The sequence below is a fragment of the Glycine soja genome, chromosome 8 (genome assembly GCF_004193775.1).
Source record: "Glycine soja cultivar W05 chromosome 8, ASM419377v2, whole genome shotgun sequence".
NCBI classification, from domain to species: domain Eukaryota; kingdom Viridiplantae; phylum Streptophyta; class Magnoliopsida; order Fabales; family Fabaceae; genus Glycine; species Glycine soja.
In genome coordinates this window covers 17,450,448-17,459,833 of record NC_041009.1, presented here as the reverse complement: position 1 = coordinate 17,459,833, position 9,386 = coordinate 17,450,448, and the positions used below count along the sequence as shown (strand labels likewise).

Below are 9,386 nucleotides of genomic sequence, written 5' to 3'. Positions count from 1 at the left end.
TCTCCTCTATATTCCGTCCACTTTGATGAATTCTGAAAATTGCATATCTCACGTATTTTCGCTATTTTAAGTGTATTCATATGAGAAAAGATTAAAAAATAAAATAAACTTTTTTTATAAGTTAAAATAAATTTATATACTTCAACTTTTGTAAAATTTCTCTCATCTAACATTTTTAAAAGTTGAGATATATACATTGATTATTATTATTATTATTATTATTATTATTATTATTATTATTATTATTATTATTATTATTATTATTATTATTATATGATTTTAGTTTTAAATATTTTTTAATTTTATGAAACTTAAAATAAGCAAAAAAATAAAAGAAAAGTAAAAAGAATGCGGATATGGTGGTTTAATCTGATATTCAAAGAATGTGTAAATAAGGACGAATTAGTATGCAAGACCAAAAGAAGTCTTGCATGTGCAAGACATGAGCAAAAAGTTTTTTTAAACCATTGGATATATTATTTTTTAATCAAAGGCCAAAAAATTTCATCTTTTTTTTTTCCTTTATCATTTTGTCCCTCCGTCCCCATGTCTCTCTCCCACCTCCGTCGCAGGTGTTCCATCTCTCACTCTCTCACTATTCCGCTCCCTGTAAAGAAACCAAACACCACCCCCACAATCTCATCCGCTCTCAAGTTGGGATTTTGAACCCTAGGCACCACAAGTCCGAGGCTTTTTGAACAACTACTTGTATTTTGTAGTATTAGTGGTGGTGGTGGTGGTGGTGTTTCTGGTGCGGCGGACCTGGCCGTCGCTGAGAGGCGTTCTCGACGAGGCGCTGAAGGTTCTTGACGGTGTCGAGGAGCTCCGAGAGGATTTTGTCGAGCGGTGGCTTGCCAATCTGGGAAGGGTCGTGGCCCATCAAGACGAGGGCTTTGAACTCGGCCTCGCAGCAGAGTAACTCGTCAAGGAGCCACGCAATGGAGAGAAGCGCGTCGCCGGAGGAGGAGGAGGAGGAGGAGTTGGTTGTCGAGGATAAGAGCTCAGAGAGAAGATGAGAGAGGGAGGGGTAAATTTGGGAAAGAACATAGAAGGAGGAAAAATAAAGAATAATCTAAACCATTAACTAAGAAAAAATTAATCTAACGGTCAAAAAAACTTTGGCACATGCACAACATATTTTACTTTGCGCGCTAGAATTCCTTATAAATAACAGGGTTATATGCTTATGCGTTGGGGAAACATGGCAATGAGTGTTCTTGGGGATAGTAAAAATGTAAAATGGGTTGGGCCAATCCAATCACTCAATTTAATCCACCATTTGTTCGGTGTGTGCCTAGGGAAGTCAACTCATTTATCTGTATTATCTGCATTATCCATTTTAACTTTATTATCAATTGAGGTTTTTTTTACAACATGGGGTGTATTCCTCCTCTCAGGCAATCCGTCTATTTTTAGAATGAAGTAATCCTTTTCAAATCAATGATCGAATATTATATGTAGGTTAAGAAATCTAAAGATCAAATCAATGATTCAATGATTTTTTTAGTTCAAATTTTTGTGTTAAGTGTTAATACATCAATTAGGATGAATATAATCATTCTCCATAAAAGATCAAAATAAAAATTAAAAAAATTGACTAACAATTATTGATATAAGTGATAATTATATGTATTTTTTAATTTTCAATTTCAAATTTTAATTAATTATTAAGTATGAAATAAATTATATTTAAATAAAAAATACACATTATATGCGTTTTTGATCCCCACAAAAAATAAATAAATAAATAAAAAGTCGGATGAATCCTTAAATATTTCATCAACATCAAGAGCGTGAATGCACGCTTCATAGGGTGACAGTGGTGATGAGTATAGAAATTTGTTCATTGATATGTCACTTTCGTTATATATTAGCAATAATTTTAATCACTAAAAAATCTTTTGAATTTTTTATGACCAAATGGAGTCAATCCTTTTGTTCCGTCACCACATCACACCACCGATCCGATATTTATTAACCATTTTTCTATACCGTGATAAATCACGACATATTGACCGGCGAGAAATTCCTTTCTTGAGAAAGTGAGGTTCATAATTTGCTCTGCCTTCTCTCTTTTGTTTGCTTTGGCCTTTGTGTGGATACAGCGAGAGACAGACAGAGAGAGGAGTTGCCAAATCTGAATGCGAGTTTAATAGAAAATAATAAACGTACACCTAAAAATGGCATATATAGGTGAAAATAATAGAGACACATAATAAAATAAATATTTGTACTCACGCGGCCTCCTCGGTGGTACATTGGACAATCATATTCACACTTAATCTTTTTGTGCTTGTGACTCTGAGATTGCAACATTATGTATTCTTTCGACCTCTTCAATTGTATGTTGGATGATCAAACTTACATTTAATGTTTATGCACTCAAGATTGCAGAGTTTGTATATCCCTTTGACCTCTTAGGTTCACTGTTTGGACACTCCATTTGATCATCACACCTCATTTAGCGATCAATGCTTTATGGTCACTAGCACTCCACTATGCATGTCATCCAATCCTTAGCTATTACACAAAGTTTACTGTTTGGAGGACATGCCCAGGGATCTTGGAGCAATAAGTGAGATTGTGATATGATAGACCCTTGCGGGAAGATTCTCAATGAGCAGTTACCAAAAATTTCTACATAAACCCTAACACTTAACCTAAGAAGACATATTACATTTGATACTTGAATGTTCTTGGACTAGATAATCTCTTTTTTATGAGGCACCAACTAGTTATAATATCATAAATAACATAATAAAAAAATTAAAAGAACGATAAAAGAAAAAATAATGTAAAAGTATGGGTATTAAGTTTTTTTGAAAAAATATAGAAAGGTTCATAATTGTCATCCTATACTATATAATATCTGATATTTCTATTTTTTTTAAAATAAAACTAATAATAAAATATATTTTATTTATAAAATATAACATAAAATGTTACAAACTACTAAAACTTATTTTCTTAAATATTATGAATAAGATCAAACAAACTTTTTAATTAGAAAAAAATAAAAATACCTTTCGAAGATACACTTAATTAAATGGAAAAACATTATTGTGTGATTAAATAAGTGATAGCATATGCAAATTCTTGTAGTAAAGAAAAAAGGATATGCAAATTCTTTAAATATATGATATTGAATTAATTTTTATATAAATACTTTTTAAAGGTATTTTGATATAAATACTTAATTAATTTATCATTCTGATTCTATAGTTATATTAGTCTTCAATTCATTTTCTAATTTATTCAGTTGTGCTGATCAATTTATCAAATATATTCAATTTAGTTCTTATATTATGATTTTATTTAGATATTTTATTCAAAGCTAATTTGTCAAATAATTCTTCACGTGATGGGAAAAAAAATACTTAATTTGTTCCTTAAAATAGCTGTTTAATCCAATTTAATCCTTTGAAAAAAGAAAATTACAATATAGTCACTCGAAATTGGTTTTTATAAGATGCGTGTTAGTCTTTCTGTCACGACAAAAAAAAAAAAAAAAAAAAGTCATACTTAATTAAGAAGATTCTTCGTGTTTCCTTTTATGTATCCAACATTCCAGACGATCATAAAACGTATTCGAATAGATGTTTGTGTTGTGTGAGAATATTAGTAGCATGGCCAACATTTACCATATAAAACCCCCAAGTCCCTCTAGTACTAACATGCACAAACCACCACCAATTAACCGATCAAGTCAATCCAATGCAAATTACTTTTTATATTATTAGTGCATGATATTTTTTTTAATATGATATTAGTTTAAAGTAATTTTATAAAAACAGTAATTAATGTTTATCGAAAATCATGAAAATATATAAGATAAATTATTTTTTTCAGTTCATTTATTTCATACACAATGTTGATTTTATTTTTTATATTTAGTTATATTAAAAAATATTTATTCTGTATCATCAATACACTAAAATAACAATAATAATAATGTAAAAAAAAAAGAAATACATTATAATTTAGTGGTGGAGTAGGAGGATCTGTGGGATATTGGGGTCAAACTTCATCTTCCCAAACATCTAAATTGTGAGTGCAAGACTTTTTACTTTTTCAACATTCTTGCAGCATAGTAGTCGCTCTTAGTCATCCCTCTAATTTAGTCGGAATGAGAACACGAGTTCAAAGAAAATGTCTTTATGATATTTAAAATAAGGGACAAGTCTGTTTGTATTTTTAAATTTCTCAAATTCATATTCTTACATTTGATTTAATAAACTATTGAAATTTGATTTACAAGGATAAAATTAAATAGAATCTAGTTTGAAACGACTTAGAGGGAAATACTTTGACTGGTTGTGAGAATAATATGTTAAATATCTATTAAAAAAATAAAAAATTAAAAATTAAAATATTTAATTCAAAGATTAATTTAAGGAGATTGTATTAGATTAGGATTTTAAAATACTTTTTTTAATAAAAAAAATTTTGTAATACCCAATTAGAATTTTAAATGATATAAATAAGTATTTTTGATATTCAATTAAGACTTTTAATCATTTTTAAGAAAAGTAATAAAATTCGGTGATATTCAATTAGAATTTTTTTAACTTATAAAAAATCTTTTGGTATCCAAAAATATACAAATTTTAATGAATTATTTTTTATGAATGATTTTGATGGATTTCATCAGATTTTTTAATATAATACATCTATTAAACAATCTCACTCAAACCCTTAAGATTTTATTAGACTTTTTTCTTCCTTTTTCTATTGGTTAATGGAGTTTCTTTACTCTCATTACCCATATCATTTTCTCTATTTAATATTTTTCAAGATGCAAGTATCATATATATTTTCCTTATTATTTTGGAATAAAAAATATCAAATATATTCCTTCTCTTTGCACTTTTTTCTTTATTTTTTTAAATTAAATTAATGTTTGTCTTATGTGCTAAAATTATTCATATTTTTCTTATATTGACTATACTGATAAACTTTTCAACGGAATATTTTCGTGACTATCACCCTTAATTTCACCATCAACATAACCAAGTTTCCTTTTAGTATATACTTATTATTGCATTTCATCTAAACATGTCATTAGATTTATTTTGAGATAATTGTAGTAATTAAAACAATAAAAAAACTAATGTATAATTTTAAGTCTATTGTTTAAATCCAAAAGTGAGGAAAAAATGATATTGCAAGAAATGTTACTATAGGGGGACAATAAAGCTAGACTTAATATAACTATTAAAAGATTAAAAAAATTGGTTTTACTTTTTTTTATTTAAACCTCATCATTTCATATTATTTTTTTCACTAATTTTTGTAATTCTAAATGTGTTTTAAAAAAATTACATAATCTTTTTAAATCTTATAAATTTATAAAATATTTTAAAATTATTTAAATTCTTATGATATAAATCAATTAAAATCTAAATTATCATAAAAATCTTATAAAAAATTTAATAAATCATAATATTTTTACGTAATCTTTAAAATTTACATGATTTTTTTATATTAAAATAGTCTTTTAGAATCCTATATATATATAAACGAAAGAAAAGTTTAACATTTAAGTTGGTCCGCTATCATCTCCGAATTGGAATTAATTTTGAATGGTTTGTTAATTGTCAACAAGCCAAGAAAAATAATAGTTCGTCAAAAATAAAAAGAGAAAAGTAATAGGAAAAGGTATCACTCACTACTGCGGTATGGGTATGGCCCATGCGGGAAAAGTTAAAATGAATGGGAAAATAAAAACATTGGAGGCAATTTAAACAAATGCTACATGTATATCACATACTAGCATATATTGAATAGAATCCTTTTTTTCTCTTTAAAAAAAAAAAAAAAGAACCATTTTGGGGGCACTTGCCCCACTAGCCACTAAGTAGGTCCGTCATCGAAGAATATATTGAAAAATATTAAACGTACATTTTATTTTTGGAGTGTATGGATAAAAGAAAAGGATAAAGATAAAGATAAAGAAAAAATAAAAGAAAAGCGAGGATTTGATATTGATATGTGTAATAAATTATGTCATGTAATGTAAGAAAAAAAATGAATAAAATAAATTGTAAGAAAAAAATGAATATTAATAAAAGAAGAGACAAGATGAAATATAAATGAAGCGCGGGTCCTCATTCAATTGAGAAAAAATGGAGAGTGTGCAATTTATGAATCCCACCATTGAACACCAAATTTTCAATCTTTTATATACTGGTAAAACTATTAAATATTAAAATCAATCAAAGGCTAAGATTGCATCCAGTTTTCCCAATTCTGAAGCGAATAATATATGATGTGATTGAAGATAAAATGAAATAAGAAAAAAAAAGATAGAGGAAAAGTAATGTAAGAAAATTTGAATGTAATTTTTTATCAGGGAAAAAAGTTGGATGTATTAATTTAATAACTTTATACATAACTTAAATTATTTGTTCAATTTTGAATATTTTTTACAGATATTGTCAGTATTTATTATTTAAAAACCATGTTAAAGAAATACATTCAAACTTATATAGAATCCTTACGGTCCATTTATTTATGGAGAGGTTGATGAAAGAAAACAAAATATTACTAGTAGAAAATAGAAATAATAAATGTTTAGGAGAGAAAATGAGGGTAAAAGCAGGGCGATTCATTTACTACCTACGCGCAGTTAAATTTTGCAGCGGAGACGGAAAGAAAATACAGTACTAGTAAGAGCGTATTTGACATAAGTAGTTTGCAAAAAAGGCAATGTCTAGAGTCTATAGTGCACCTATAAAGGCAATGTCTAAGGTGAATCTATAAATTCAAACATTAGTGCTCTTATTTATTCAAACAAGAGTTTTTTTTTTTTATAAAAGTTCTTCTTTTAAATATATTAATCAGGGCTTGATTCATAGCCATGGACACGAAAAACTTTATTTTCACCATTTCAAAAAATAAATAAGAGATGTATTGGATTATAATTTTAAAAGATTATTTTAACAAAAAAGTATTGTGAATGTTAAAGATTATGTAGAAATGTTATGACTTAACAGATTTATTTACAAGACTTTTATGATAATTTGAATTTTAATGAATTTATATCATAATAATTTAAAAGATCATGTGAATTTTTAAAAATACATTCAAAATTATAAGAGTGAGTGAAAAAAGTAATAAGAAATGATGAGTTTTAGATAAACAAATAAAGAAAAAATTATAAATTTGGTCTCCCTAATTGTCTTCAATTTCGGTTTTATTCCCCATTAAAATTATTCATGCATTTAGTCCTCTTTTTATATCCAATCATGCAATTTTGGCCCATCCGTCCAAATTTAGATGTTGACGGTTATAAACTTACATTGACTAACACGTGTCAACATCTGATTCGTAGGGTTTTCCACTCTCCTCTGATCTTAATTTCACTTCTTTGCCTTCTTCCTTGAAAAGCTCTTGAAGTTGATCCAGATTGTATTTCCAACAGAACTAGACTACCTCCACCGGCATGGCCAGGCCGCTTCCGCCGAGGCCGTCAACCAACTTTGTGTCGTCTTTGTCCGTTACAAACTTGTTGGAGGCGGCCTCAACCATCTTCTTGCAAACAAGGGCACCACCGCAGCCTTTGATGAGGTTCAGGTTGGGGTCGACCTCGTCGGCGTCGTCGATGGTGAGACCGAGGACGAAGAGGGGGATGCCGAGGGAGAGGACTTTATCCTCTGTGCGCTTGGAGGTAGGGACGCCAACGATGTCAATGAGTTGGCCGGAGGCGAGGAGTGTGCCAAGCTTGGCGATGACGAAGGTGGCGGTGGAGCCGGTGCCGGTGCCGGGGTCGAGGACCATGCCTCTCTTGACGAACTCCACGGCCTTGTTCGCGGCGAGTCTCTTGAGGTAGTCCCAGGTGAGGGTGATGGCACGAATAGGGAGAGAATGGGACATGGTGCGCAGGTTAAGGGAGTTAGGGGTGTGAAGGATAAGGTGCGTGGAGGCGTTGTGGTGTGCGGATGAGAAAGATGGGGGAGAGGAGAGGAATATGGAAGCCATTGATGAGAAGAAGAACAAGTTTGTGATTGTAATCTAGGCTGGAGGATCAAAATTGCATGATTGAATATAAAAAGGAAGACCAAAATCAAAATTAGAGACAACTAGGGGACCAAATTTGCAATTTCGCCAAAAATAAAATCAATATAATTTTTTAATCTTTTAATAGCTAAATTGATTAGTTTTAGGTCATCATATACTAATCTTTATTGTAATAACATCTTCTCATTCTCACTTTTAAATTTAAACAATAGATTTAAAATTATACACTGATTTTCTGATTTTTTTCCCAATTATTACAATTATTTTATGATAAATCCAATAACATGTTTAAATGGAGTGCAATAATAAGCATATACTAAAAGAAAGTGATGAGAGTGAAAAGTTTGTGGGAGAATTAGTTAGTTATGAACAGGACAAAATTAAGGGTGATAGTCACAAAAACATTGCGTCGAGCAGGTGATGAACATAGTCATTATAAGAAAAACATGGTTAGCATTGACACACAAAACAAACATTAATTTAATTTAGAAAACAAACAAAAAAGTGCAAAGTGAATGAGTATATTTGATATTTTTTTGTTCCAAAATAATAGGAGAAACATATATAACACTAATAATATTTTATTGTATGATGTTTAGTACCTCTTCCAATTCAGTAGATCTAATTTTTGTGTTGGGTATCGAAGGGGACATGTGTGATGAGAGAAAAGAAAGTCTAGTAACCAATATAAAAAGAAAGAAAATAGTCTAAGAAAATCTCAAGGGTTTGGGTGAAATTGTTTGATAGATGTTTTATACTAAAAAGTCAGATGAAATCCATCGAAATTTATCTTAAAAAATAATTCATCAAAATTTATATATTTTTTAATATCAAAAGATTTTTTTTAAGTCATAAAAAATCCTAATTGAATACCACTGGATTTTATTGCACTCTTTAAAAAATCTTAAAAATTTTAATTAAATACCACAAGATTTAATTATACCATTTAAAAATCCTAATTGAACATCACATGACTTTTATATAATTTTTTTGAAAAAAAATCGTTTGAAATCTTAATTCAATACACCTCTAAATGTTTGAAAATAGATCAACAACCGTTAGGTGTAGTAAAAGAAATTAATACTTCTTAATTAACTATTTTTCAAATTCTTATTAGGAGAGATATTAACATTGTTAGTTATGTCTCAAATAAATTTGATGATTTTTGTGGCAACAAACTAAAGTGTTTTTTTTTTTGTTTATCTTTCAAAATATCTCTTTAAAAAGTATCTTTCAAAATATTTTAACATGTTGATTTTAACCCGTATAAAAAATTTACATAATTTTAGTCTTAACAAAACCATGTGTTTTAAGTCTCTGAAAAAAAAACTAAAGTCACAGCATTTTGGGTGAATCGAGACTAAACA

General features: G+C 28.9%; 1 pseudogene; it reads right to left on the bottom strand.

Annotated features, from left to right (window-relative positions):
* Positions 1–7,225: 7,225 nt before the first annotated feature.
* On the bottom strand, positions 7,226–7,980 carry LOC114424651 (annotated as a pseudogene).
* Positions 7,981–9,386: the final 1,406 nt, after the last annotated feature.